Source organism: Prionailurus bengalensis, chromosome E2 (genome assembly GCF_016509475.1).
Source record: "Prionailurus bengalensis isolate Pbe53 chromosome E2, Fcat_Pben_1.1_paternal_pri, whole genome shotgun sequence".
NCBI classification, from domain to species: Eukaryota; Metazoa; Chordata; class Mammalia; order Carnivora; family Felidae; genus Prionailurus; species Prionailurus bengalensis.
The window spans coordinates 37,558,010-37,572,036 of NC_057352.1; the positions used below are offsets into that span (position 1 = coordinate 37,558,010).

General features: G+C 41.1%; 1 pseudogene; it reads right to left on the reverse strand.

Moving 5' to 3' along the window:
- Positions 1–5,266: 5,266 nt before the first annotated feature.
- Positions 5,267–8,015, reverse strand: LOC122495185 (annotated as a pseudogene).
- Between the last annotated feature and the right edge of the window lie 6,012 nt (positions 8,016–14,027).

Sequence of the window (14,027 nt, forward strand, 5' to 3'; positions counted from 1 at the left end):
TGCTAGAACAAGAACAAATGGCTAAACTAGAATGGAGGATGAAGGGTCTGAGAGTTGAATAACTGCCCTTATATTGTTAAGTGATAAGAAATACTCATGTAAAATCATATTGTCAAACAGAAAACAAATATTAAAAGGAATGTTATGAGTCTTTTGAAATGCGGCAAAAGGAGCCATGGTTAAAATTTTAACAAGTGAGAGTCATTAGCTAAACAAATCCTGACAGCTTCACAGTCACAGAGACACCTAACAAAGGCTTGATTTGTGAGACGCCCTTAATAGTCCCTTTGCATTTCCCTCAAACATTCCATTTTGTTCCTCTACTGTGGACCCTAAAGTGTCATTCCCTATTTCTCTCTGCTAGCCATATATGTTTAAAAAGTATAGCTAACGTTTCCCTTCATCGATGATCAGAAGAGAGATTCTCTCCTGCATCTTGCTGTATTGATCCTCTTTAAAAAGAGGGACATTGCTGACAAAAATGAATCAATTGATGCCTTTAAGCTTTCAGAATGAAGACTTTCTTTCTTAGGTTTTGCCATTTTCTCTCAAATGATAAAACAGCAGTTGGTTCTCTTTGCCCCACTCTAAATAAGACTAAAAGGTTATGGATTATGCCATACATAATTTATAGTACTTAAGACAAAGGCGACCTGATAGAAATACACTTTAATGAACACCTACCAAATGCGAGGCTATATGGTATTTAATTTACATGTAATTCTCTTGTAATTCTCATAAAGGTATAATGGGGTAGGAAATATTAACCTTATTTTGCAGTCAAGGAAACCAAGGTCAGAAGTTTGAAAATAAATGACAATAAAAATCCCTCACGGAACAATACATGTAGAAGTGCTTGAGAGAGAAATGGAATGAGAAATGTATTCCATTTATTCACTTTCTAGCAGGGAAAAATATTATTGTTACTAATAGTTCATGTTATATTCATACTTCAAATTTATTTTGAGTCTTATTATATTTTCATTTCATTTCAATTTTAATATGAACTGAATAATGGAACTTTTAGTTACAATTTTCTTACTGAATTACTTCAATCCCCCCCTCCCCCTGCCATAGAAGCATATCCCAAATTTTCCAGAGCAGTTGGTTGGCTAAGAAAACCATATTTTTTTGATAGAGAAATGTACTTTATACAGAACTGGCCAAGAGTAAATCCCCTTTTACATTAGCTAAGTATAAACATGTGCATTGACTCAAAAATAAATGTCTGTTATTTTAGATATATTTATTAATGGACAGTCATCTTAGGCAGTAGCAGAAACAATAAACCTAATACTTTTGAAATCTCTGTGGAAAATTGCCATAATAGAGAGCTGGTGTGGAGAAAGAAAAAGGGTGTGCAAAACTGATTTCATTGAATTTTCAGTATTCTCCCCTATAAAGAAATATAATATATTTATTCATTTATATATTTATTTTTCTCCAATGAGCTCACTGTGAAGCACAAATATTTCTCTAACCAGAGGTTTTATAGGAGAGTTTTTTTGTTTGTTTTGCCACCTGTCAACCATTTTTCTCCTTCCAGTGGATCAAACTTTTGAAATCTCAGCAGCTTTTGAAAGGAAATCGGAGTCTCTGGATGGAGCCATCATATTGTTCTCTGGCCACTGGTGCGTGGTTAGTGATGTCGGGAGAAGAATGAAGATGTGGAACCCAGAGATGTTTTCTCTCTGTTCAAGGCCCCAGAGTCCACCTTCATACCCTTGGAAGGGAACCCAGGGTCCATTCTTCCTGAGTACTATCTGAACATGCTGCATAGGTGACTGAAGGCTAAAAAAAGTTTGATGGGAGAGTGAGTGTGTGTGTCAGAGGGAATTAATTCCTAGTATTGTTTAAGTTGAGGTAATTTTACTGAAGTTTTGTGAGAGCCATAACCACAGAAGAGTGAATTTCCATGCACATTTTTTATGGCAAATCTATCCACAAATCAACCATATCCTTTAAAAATAAGGAATTGACAACATTATTTTCACATGTTTAAAAAAAAAAGGTTTGAATAGACATTTTATAAGAGTATACTGACTGAAAACACCTATGGAAATATTCTACCTCTAAGCAATCAAATAAATACAAATCTGGGTTCAGTGTTAGAGAAAATGAGCAAATACAAAAATTAGAATATTTAGTATGAGAATGGTTATAGTATGTGGACAGTTTTACCCTGATGGTGAGGCAAAAATTGAGGTAACCTTTTCAGAAAATGTCACAAAATACATTATACTCTTAGGTATGTCTTGATCTTATTTCTGGAAAGAAATCCTGAGAAGTCAACAAACAAACCAAAAAATCAAAACCAGCTAAAAGTTAAAATATGCACATTAATATCCATATTGTATAGCCTTCTTGAAAATTTTGAACACTCGAAAATGGCACTTATGATTGAAAGAAGAATGGACAAATAAAATATGGCACACTTTACATGAAGAAATAGTATGCAAGGATTAACTTTGCCTTTGCAAAGTATTGAAATATCATGGACACATATTTGCTTTATATTACATGAAAACATGTACTTTATATATACAATATTTAATATGATCTCCAAATTATGTAAAGGTTAAAATATAAAGCATGAGAGAAGTACAGATTTCCCCACTATCTAAAAGTAGAGTTTTTCTATGAAAGCTTTTGCAAGCTAAAATGGCATAAAGCAAAAAAACAATTATTATTTTGTAAAATGAAAGTTTTCTTCAGACTTTGTTTCGTTAGTGAAAATAGCTAGTACTAATGTAGGTTTTTCGTAAAAGCAAGTTGGAGCAAAGCAAAGAGGGGATAATTGTGGGGGGATATATCTGGGGAATCTGTGTACCAAAAATGTTATAGAATTATCAGTGATTACATCCGATATTATGGGTACTCTTTTTTTTCCTATTTTTCTATTTTCTGTATCCCAAATATTTTTTTATGAGCACATATCAATTTTTAAAATGAACAAAAATACATCCATCAAAATTATTTTTAAAATGAACCTTAGCATTTGGAAGGCTTTTTGAGTAGGAACTACCATTTTATTAAAACCTAAAATAATCTAACACTGACACTGGAACCACCCCCCACAACTATGTTGAAAGATGTCATCTGAATAGCATGGATTACACCTCCACAAAACTAGATTACATCCCTAATTCATTATTATTTTAGAAAACTCACCTTTCAACCACCTGCAATATGGGCCATCATTCATATCGAAGTTAATTAGAAAACAGTTTGGATGTTGGAGGAATTCCTAATTTAAATCAATTAAAGGGAAACTTGTCAAGTTAGCTTTGGGTTTGCTTTTCTCTACTCTCACAGCAGGACCGAAGAGATCTGTCTTCCCCAATCTCCTTGTCTTCATCCAGGATTATGTCATAGTGTTCAGTGTGTAAATCTAGGGTCTTATGGTGACAATTAGCATCTGAGACTCCTGCCACAGCTAGGAGAAGGAGGCTGGGTGACAAACGAAGCCATCCCAGGATTTCACACTGGAAATTCTTTGATGGGTGCTTTCATTCACAAATGACATATCTCCACTTGGTGGGGCAAGGCAACCCCATTCTTTAGCCCTATTTCTGTTCTATGTTGAGAGCTCTTCTTCCTTCCCTCCCCATGCCCTAAATCCTATTGTGTCACAGTTAATCTAGTTATCAAATGGAAAAAGCATGTCAGATAGCGACTATTTAAGGAGCACATTCTTTTCACTGAGTAGATCATTACAGGTCCTTTACTTCTGCATTGCTAAAATAAGATTCTTTGCCTTATCTGTCACCTACCCATATCCCTGCTGGCTTAAAATATGTGCTCCCTCTCTACCCAACTTATATAGAACTACTTTCTGTGTAGTAATTTCACTCATTTCCATGCATTCTAAAATCATTATCTGCCAAGCAATGTGGAGGTACCTGAATGGACCAAGTGTTCCATCTGGGGAAAGGGGAAGGAGAAGAGGAGTCAAGCCCCACAGAATCCACAGATAAGCAGCCAGAATGTGAGAGTGAATCAGACAGTGATATACTGTGATATGTTGCATACGTATATGTATGTATATTCTAAAATCAGGACATATGATTATATATATATATATATATATATATATATATATATATAAGCCATACACACACATATATATGTATATACATACATATATGTATGTGTGTGGATATAGATATAGATATAGATATAGATAGATATATGCTATATCTCTCAAGCTTTGGATCATAAGAATAGGGACTAAGTTTTAACAATCTTTAGTATCCAAGGATATAGATTACTCTGGGTTTACTAATTTGATTGAATGAATGGAAAAATAACAGCTGTCATGTATTACTTTTGACTACAAAAGCAGTAGATTTGAAAGTGATTGAATTTCTGATTCTAATTTGAGAAAATAATGCAGGATATTTGAAAGGAGACATACTTTTAAATTCTAGGTTATAGTCTGTTATAGATAGAGTAAACCAAAATAAATTTCCAGACAAGAATCTAAAAAGTCTAGACTACATTATGATTATGTATTTGGGATATTTGATGGAAAACCCTGGACTGGAGGTTAGAAGACTATTCACAGTTTCAACCTCTATAGTTGAAGTAGATTTAAACGTCAAGACAGTTACCCAAGTAATTAAGGTGACTATATTTTCTTTCTTTCTCACATAACTTTTATGTGTAACATTGTCTCCTATCAGATTGTAAACTCCTTACAGTTAGAAATCCCACTCTTCTTTGAGTTTGGAGAATTGCCTCTCAAGAACTGTGTCTTAGCAGATGCTCATTTGTTTGAGTATTGTTGACTAGCTCCTGTAGAATGAGCAGCATCCTGAGATATCAGTTATTTACCTTTTTGGTAATTTTCTCAGGTGCCTCAGTGACAGTTTATCAGAATCCCCTCTGAAGGGCTGGTCCAATATGGAAAAGCCCAGGATGGAGAGGGTGCAAGGGTGAAACTAGAGGTGTCTAAGGCATGCCATTAACTTTTAAAAAAAACCTTTATGCTGCTTTAAAATCATCTTGGACATTTTTTGGGGTGCCTGGGTGGCGCAGTCGGTTAAGCGTCCGACTTCAGCCAGGTCACGATCTCGCGGTTCGTGAGTTCGAGCCCCGCGTCAGGCTCTGGGCTGATGGCTCAGAGCCTGGATCCTGTTTCCAATTCTGTGTCTCCCTCTCTCTCTGCCCCTCCCCCGTTCATGCTGTGTCTCTCCCTGTCCCAAAAATAAATAAACGTTGAAAAAAATAAATAAATAAAATCATCTTGGACACTTTTTAAAGGAAGATTTCTAGGCTCACCCCCAGATATTCTGACTTGATGTTCCTGGACTAGCTCAGAAATACACATTTTATTTTATGTATTTATTTTTTATTGAGATGTAACTGACATACAACATTATATTAGTTTCAGGTATACAGCATAATTATTTGATATTTGTATATACTGCAAAATGATCACAATAGGTCTAGGTATTATCCATCATGTATATATGTTATAAAATATATTAGGTAGAATACTGAGATCTTGCTACATAAATAGCTACAGAGATCTGGGAGGACTGAAGGGAGCAGCTGCTATGTCTCTCTGCACAGGTCACTGGAAACTCATGGGGAGGGGAATTGTTGGGGGAGCCTGGTCATGACCAGATGGAGAGAGGATCCCCGTGGATGCTATCTTGGATAAGAAGTCTGATGTGAGGGAAAGAAAGAGAGAGGCTAACAGCCCAGATGTCATGATGGAGTAACAGGTAGGGGCCAAAGAGGTCACAACGCTTGGGAATTACTGGATGAGACCATGTACCATGTCCCTCACCAGCACAGTGCCAGTCACCATCTTTTCACTGTTGACTATCAGTGAGGCAGCTCCAGCAGGCAGGGTGTCCAGGATCAGCAGGGCCAATGTCCCACTGGTCAGCATCCTCCCTTCAAACCTGTACTTGTCATATGTCTGACAAGAGACACAATCAAGGTTGGCAGTGGCAGTCACTTTCTGTAAAACACTGTGGTCACTCTGACAGGTGTCTGGCAGCTTGATCTTCTCTGTAATCTCATTCATGTCCATCAGCTTTGCTTATACCTTCTTGAACTCATTCTCAATCTTGAACACACTCAGGGGTCATCTGCTATGCAATGGGTGGCTGAATGGAGATGTGAAACTGTTGGGTTTGGATTCATAGCTGGAAGTTGAGCACCTAGGTTGAGTCACAGAAATTAATCCCCATTACAGCAGTGACAGATTCTCTGGGTGCCAGGGGCTCAATTTCAGGATGCTAATACCTGCAGGCAGTTTAGGGGTGCCCATCTGCAGGCTCTTGGTGGGAGTATTGGAGCTGTTGGAAAAGTGGGTATGCACAGATACCATGTGGGGGCCCTGGGCAAAAAGGCTGGATGCCCTCACCAGTTACAAGGTGCCACAGCTCCTGCCTTCCAACCCTCGATACTGGACCCAGCAGCAAGGGCATCAGGGCCTTTTTTGCTTGTTTGTTTGTTTGTGAATGTCAGGCCCTCCAGGCCAGCAGCCGGACTGGTGGATACACTTGTAGGAGGAGACACAAGCAGGACGCTAGGAGGGAGAAGTCCTCTAGATCAAGCCAAGACATTTCTTTGGCTGCAGGGTTACTTGTTCCACAGGCAGGTTTTAATTTTGTTTTGTTCTGTTTTCTTCTTCCTTTCAGGAGGCAGGTTCCACCTGCTGCTCCTTAGGCTCCAATGTCTTCTCAAGCTGATGAGCTACAGCTGGAATCTCTGCCCTTACCTGAAGACAAACCTTCTCCTTGTCCCTCTGGCACCTTCTTCATTTTCCCTTTCTCATTTTCCTCCTCACTGGGTTCACTCTCACTCCTTCTCCCTTTCTCCTCACCTTCATCTTGGTCTTCACTATTGGACTCACTGGTGGACCCTTCAGCTGCTGTCACTGCTGCTCTCACTGTCTGATTCACTCTTGGACTCTGGGTGTCTATCTGTGGACTCTTGGGGGCCTGACTCCTCTTCCTCTCTTTCCTCTTCTGCCATATTGAACACTTGGTCCATTCAGATACCTCCACGCTGCATGCAGATGTGTCCAGAACTTCTTCTGGCCAGTCTGGAAGCTCTTGGTATCCTGTGGCCTTGAATTTAGTAGGTGGGATAGTGAGCCTGGCTGGAAGTGGTCTGGTCTTTGAAGGATGACTCCAAGTCTGGGGTTGCTTTGGGTGCCAGGAGGAGCTTATTTGCATGGTGGCTGAGGGCTCCATCCTGCTCTGAAGAGAGGATAAAATGCCAGGTGAAGTGTGGTAAGTCACAGATATCATGGTTCTGGTGGGACTTGGCCAGACTTAGTATATACAGGGTCAACAGCTTGTTCTGCTTAGGGTTGGTCAGGTAGAGCTTGGCTGCCAAGTTGATGACCTGCAGTTTGATGGTGTCCTGCTCTGCTGTGAAGGACTTGGCTGCTTTTCCCAGGACATCAGGTGAATACTGTAGACTTGCTCACAGTACTCATCAATGAGCCACAGGATCCTGGCTCAAGCCAGGAGCACCTAGATGTTGTCTGTGAGCTTTGCCAGCTTATGAACTCTCGTGCTGTGCTGGCTGCATCTGCAGCAGCTTCTTAATGATGACCACTGACTCTGTGATGAATAGCGCATCACGGTGAAACAGTGGCTGCATCAGGCCATTGAGGCAGGTGTCACAGAGTCATCCTATGTTAGCTGCACAGCGTCCAATGGCCTGGATCATGATGCCCTAAAGTCTCTGACCATGCTGTGCATATAGGTCTGGCATTTCTGTAGGACAATAAGGATTTTAGTTTCATTAACTAGTTTACTCAGCACTTCCAGCTTTAGGATTTTGATCTGGGTGGAGTTGATCAACCTGATGTAGAAGCTCTTCAGACTTGGTTGAAACATACTGGATGCTTGATGGTGGGCCCATAATGCACCTCATTGCAGAGAGAACAGCGTCCAAGGTACCTGGGAACTTGGGGTAGAGCAAGGGGCAGTAGGTGTGGGGACGGGAGGTGGGCCAAATAGAACAGAGTAGAAGACAAATTGGAGGAGGGCAATAGTAGGAAGAGGGCAGGATTGGGGTCAGTGCAGGGGTGGGTGAGCCAAGATAGAGGGCTGCATGATTGATGTGCCCAGCATCATGAACGCTTTTTTTTTTTTTGAGAGCACAAAATATTTTATTTAACAATTTTCAGTGTAACAAATGTGCATTTTGGAAAAATAGGAACTCCTGCCTCAGAGGAAGCTTCTTGGATCAAAGTCATTGGCAGGAGCCACAGAGAACACTGGGCAGTGCTGGACTAGAAGAAGCTGAGGAAGCCAAGAGGGTCCCACATCTCAGGAATCATATCAAGTGCTGACCTAGGGGACATAAGAGACTGCTCTGTCAGCAAAGCCAGGCATTTCACAAAGTGACAAGAATAACTGGATCTGGTCATACAAAACTCCAGAACATTTTGGAAAACATTTTGTGGGTCTTTCCTAGATGATCAAGTGAACCAGAAAAATGCAAAGACCTGTGCTAATTACACTTGTACACATTTTCTACACTTAGACTTAAAATACAACACAAACTGTTGGGGTTCCTGGGTGACTTAGTTGGTTGATATCTGATTCTTGACTTTGGCTCAAGACCTGAACCCAGTGTCATGAGACTGAGCCCTGCATCACTCTGCACTGAGCTTGGAACCTGCTTAAGATTCTCTCTCTTGGGGCGCCTGGGTGGCTCAGTCGGTTAAGAGTTTGACTTTGGCTCAGGTCATGATCTCACGGTTTGGTTCATGAGCTCAAGCCCCACATCAGGTTATCTGCTTTCAGTGTGGAGCCTGCTTTGGATCCCCCCCCCCTGCACCCCACCCTCAATCCCGTCTTTGCCCCTCCTCCACGTGTGCTCGTTCTCAAAGAAAATTCTCTCTCCTTTTGCCCCTCTGCTCTGCTCATGCTCTCTCTGTCTCTAGAAAGGAAGGAAGGAAGGAAGGAAGGAAGGAAGGAAGGAAGGAAGGAAAGAAAAAGAAAGAAAGAAAGAAAGAAAGAAAGAAAGAAAGAAAGAAAGAAAGAAAGAAAGAAAGAAAGAAAGAAAGAAAGAAAGAAAAACAACCACTAAAGAAATGAGAGGTACCTGGGTGGCCCAGGTTATGCTCTCTTGGCTTTGCGCTCACAGCTTGGAGCCTGGAGCCTGCTTCGGTTTCTGTGTTTCCCTCTCTCTCTGCCACTCCCCTGCTTGCGTGCTCTCTCTCTGTCTCTCAAAAGTGAATAAACATTAAAAAAAAATAAAAAAACTAACTAAATAAAAATATAATACTGGCAAACTATGTTCTTCCCGCAGAATATACAGAAATTAATTTCTGAAGATTTTTATAAATATTTCAATCTTTTCTTCAGTCCATTCAGACTTAAGAAGGCAGATAACTTTAAGAACAGTCCATGAAAGCTCAAAACTTTGAGTCCAATAAGAGGAGGCCTTCCTTTGCAATTTCAGAGGGTAACACTCACCCTATCAGCTGAAGAAGATCTTCCTGCGGCAGGAATAACACCACCTGTGGGTAATGGACCGCACCTGGTGGGGGGAGGGGCCTAGATTTCGAAACAAAGATGGCGAGACCCTGGAGCCGAGCAGTGCGGGAGCTAGCCTGCCGGCCAGCAGCCTCTGAGTGTGTGTTAAATTAGACGCCCTGGCACCTCAGACCCACGGTTTGCGATTAGAAAATGCGCATCTTTCACAGAGAGTCTCGGCACTTCCGGACCAGCCGCCTCTGCTGAGCCCTGGGACGGGTGAGTCCACCGTTGTCCGGTTGTTTGTAGTCCTGTGGGTCTCGCGCTCAGGAGCCCTCCTGGCTTTCAGAATTAGATGTTTTGGGGGCTCCTCCCTGAGGGGAAGGCCCCACTTCCCCACACTGTATGTGGCTGTGGACTTCAGGTGGGGCTGGGGGGCTGGTGATTGGTGCACCTCAAGACTCTCCTTCCTGCTTCCTTGTGGTCCTTCTGTCACTGGATATGCACGAGTGGCTCAGCTGAGATGTTAGGGTTTTTTTTCAGAGGGAGTTGTTCCATATGTGCACGCAGATTTGGTTTGTCTGTGGGATGAGGTGAGCTCAGGATCTTTCTACCTCCCCATGTTGAACCCAGGAACGTTCTGGAGTCTGGAAGCCCCAGAGCAGCGTGTCAGCATGGTTGGGTGAGGGCCCTACACTTTTTAAACATGCATTAACTATTCTTTTATATACGGGCGGTGATATGGAGAACAAAGACAAAAAAATTAAATTTCCTTATAACTTAGAGCTCATGGACCTTCCTCAAGCTACTCATCTTCCGTAATGTTAATAATTTATTAGAGGCCAAGGCAATCTTAGTTTGATATTAGCCTACCTTCCAGCTCCGGTTAGGTCTACTTTAACATATGAAAATGCCTTTGGAAACTTCCTTTATCTCTACTCCTACCGCTGTTCTCCAAGATAGACCTTAGCAGTCAATATCCAAGCATATGGTGCACTGATATACATGTGAAGGGTCTCATGACTAAGGTTTTACTAGACAGTAAATGACCTTACTCTAACAGCAGCTAACCCCTCAAAGTCCTGGAAACCTTGCTTCCAAATTCCAAAAATCCTTAGAAGCTTAGGCTTTCCCTAATCGCCTCCCAACTTGTAAATGTATAATCAACCATTCCTCCCAACCCCATTGCAACTCTTTCTGCCCATGGGTTCTGTCTCCATACTTGAATAAAACCACCTTGTTTGCGCTGAAGACTCCTCAGGAACTCTTTGTTGACCTTTCACTTCCAGACCCCAAAATTTCCCATCACGTGGTTCATGGACCATACACTGAGAAACGACCACTTGTGCTGCTACCATGAGGAATATCACCCTTTTCATCCCTCCTCCCACTTAATGTTTTCCACGGAAAACAGCAAAATAGGACTATCAGTGTGATGTTTTAGTTCTAGTTCTACAGAACTTTCGTTGAAAGTTTATTTTTCCATCTCATCACAATTGACACAATTGACATCACAATTGGCATGTTTTAATTCTCCAACAATGAGCCGTGTAAGGGTCTAGAGGCAGAGGGCTTCTCCCCTCTTGGCACTGGGTTGATAGAAAACACACATAGCAAATGAAGAGTTAACAAACAAAAACCAGTTATGTTCAAAATACAGCATCCATATGTTTGTATATATTTGTAAATGCATAGGGACATCTTTTTCCCCCTGCAAAACATACCCTGAACTTTCCTGGGCTATCCTCAGGGAAGGGAACTGGACTTTGGGAATAGTCATCTGGCCTTTTATTATTTTAATTTTCTGTTAGTGTCATATTTCAAAATTTCATTTAAGTTGTTTTGATTTTGTTTTACAATTGTCAAATTTTTCAAACACCTTGAATACAGATTTTTAAAGTTGGCCATAATACATTGAAAAATGTTTTATCCTTATGTATATACTAATAACAATGGAAGATTGTGGAGGTGGTAACACTGTAAGTAGGATTGAAAATCACTAGATTTTCGGTAGAAAAAAAATACATCGTACTGGGTAGCAAAGTATATTAACAGAGCAACCTGATAGCAGTCAATTGATAAGAACTGCAAACTTGAAAAATACTGTGATCACTTGCAAGATCAGGCATAAATAATACTAGGAAGAATTCTGAAACATGGGAAAAACCAAGTTGTAGGACACAGCAGGGCTGCACAGCACTTTAGGACACATTAAAAAGATGAAAGATGGGACGCCTGGATGACTCATGACTTAAGCTTCTGACTGTTAATCTCGACTGAAGTCATGATCAGTTTTTGGGTTTGAACCCTGTGCTGCCAGGCTCCGTGCTGACAGTGTGGAGCCTGCTGGGGATTCTCTGTCTCCCTCTCTCTCTGCCATGTTCATTCTTGTGCTCTCTCTCTCTCTTTCAAAAGTAAATAAACAAACAAACCCCAAAAAGAACAAGAAGAAAGACCAGACCAGCACAACTTATTCTAAGATCTGGATGCTGTTTGCTGAACGACACTGGCTCGTGGTTCTTAATTTCTTATTAAGAAAGAACTAGACAATCATTTTGGAGTCTGCTATACACCCCCATGTAGTCTATTAATGATATTTACAGTTAGGTTAGCAGAGTAAAACACTCCTGGCTCTCATTATACGTTTCAGCAAATTGGATCTCAGTAAATTTTTTCAGTTATATACAGAAGCAGTTACTTTGTAATAAAACCTGTCCTAAATTCTGGTTGATAGGGTTCAATAAGCATTTATTGGTCACCTAATAGGAGTTGAGTATAGAGCATCTATTCAATAAAATCATAAAAATCCCTGCTGTCAAAGAGGTTACATTATAAGTGAGGGCAGGTCAGTTCAGCAGGGAAGGCAGTTCTTTTTGAGGTGTTTTTACCTAGTGATGAGTACTATGAATTCAATGAAACAGAGTCCTACGGTAGAGTATTTGGGGGTGGGAATGATGGTGGGGTGTCTAGATAGGTTGGTGAGAGAAAATATATGAAATGAGGCTTGAGTGACTCTAACAAAAATCTGGGACAAAGGATGATGTTTCAGAGAGTACAGCAAATAAAAAAGCTCTGGACAGAAATGGAGCTATTAACATCAGCTAGGTTAAAGGATTCACCTGAAAAGTAGTTTAGTGGCCAAATAAGTACTCACCCCCTAATCATCTTCTGATATGCTTAACAGGTTCAGTGCTGTTCCTGAGAACTTGCTGTTTTGCTTAATCAAGCACCACTCAATTTCAGATGTTCTACCTAACTCCTTACCCAGGCCGAATACATGGACACAAACACAAAGTCTGCTCATAGACTTACTGCACACAACTTCACAATGCTCAGTGGGATGCTGGTTTGATAATCACATCTGGGAATAATTGATCGGGATGGTTCTGTCTTCATTTTTGAAAACACAGCCTTAGGACTATGCCAAGCAAGGATGAGCTTTCTTTAATTCTGTGTTTCAAGTGTACTTCCCACGTGTTCTGCTCTGGCCTTCTTGGGTCCATCAGTCTCCTCCCTTGCCCTGTTATGTTGGTCGGGAAAATGAGAGTGGGGCTCTCACCCCCTGCATATGTCAAATTTTATATATGCATATCATAATCATCCTGGCCTTCTTGTTGGCTCAAATCTCTAAATGGATGAGGCTTTGACAAGTTGATGGTACTATTAACAAAAGAAGCAAATGAAGAATTTGCTAGACTCCATAAGCGAATGGACTATTTACACCTTGGATGGTTTTCTGTATTAAATACGGGGCAAATACCTTCTTAAATTTTGATTTTTTAAAAAAAATATTTTTTAAAGCCTTTTAAATTGTTTGTGTTTATGTATTTTTGAGACTGAGTGAGCATGCACTTGCACAAGCAGGGAAGGGGCAGAGAGAGAGAGAGAGAGAGAGAGAGACAGAGAGGAGAGAGAGGAGAGAGAGGAGAGAGAGGAGAGAGAGGAGAGAGAGGAGAGAGAGGAGAGAGAGGAGAGAGAGAGTGTGAGAGAGTGTGAGAGTGAGAGTGAGTCTGAAGCAGGCTCCAGGCTCCAAGCTGTCAGCACAGAGCCAGACACGGGGCTCAAACTCAACAACCATGAAATCAAGACCTGAGCCTAAGACAGATGCTCAACTGATAGTCACCCAGGTGCCTCAAATGTTTGTTTGTTTATGTAGAGTACATGAATGCATGAGGGGGGGAGGGGCAGAGAACGAAGGTGAGAGAATCCCAAGCAGGCTCCACTTTGACAGGCGCCCCCCCATCCCCATGCAGAGCTTGGTCTCACAAACCATGAGATCATGATCTGAGCTGAAATCCAGAATTGAACACTTAACCAACTGAGCCACCCAGGTGCCCCTGACTTTTCATTTTTTCAAATAAATTTTCATGTTATTTGGTGAAGTTTGATATTTAAAATTTTTGTTCAACGTTTTTTATTTATTTTTGGGACAGAGAGAGACAGAGCATGAACGGGGGAGGGGCAGAGAGAGAGGGAGACACAGAATTGGAAACAGGCTCCAGGCTCCGAGCCATCAGCCCAGAGCCTGACGCAGGGCTCGAACTCACAGACCGCGAGATCGTGACC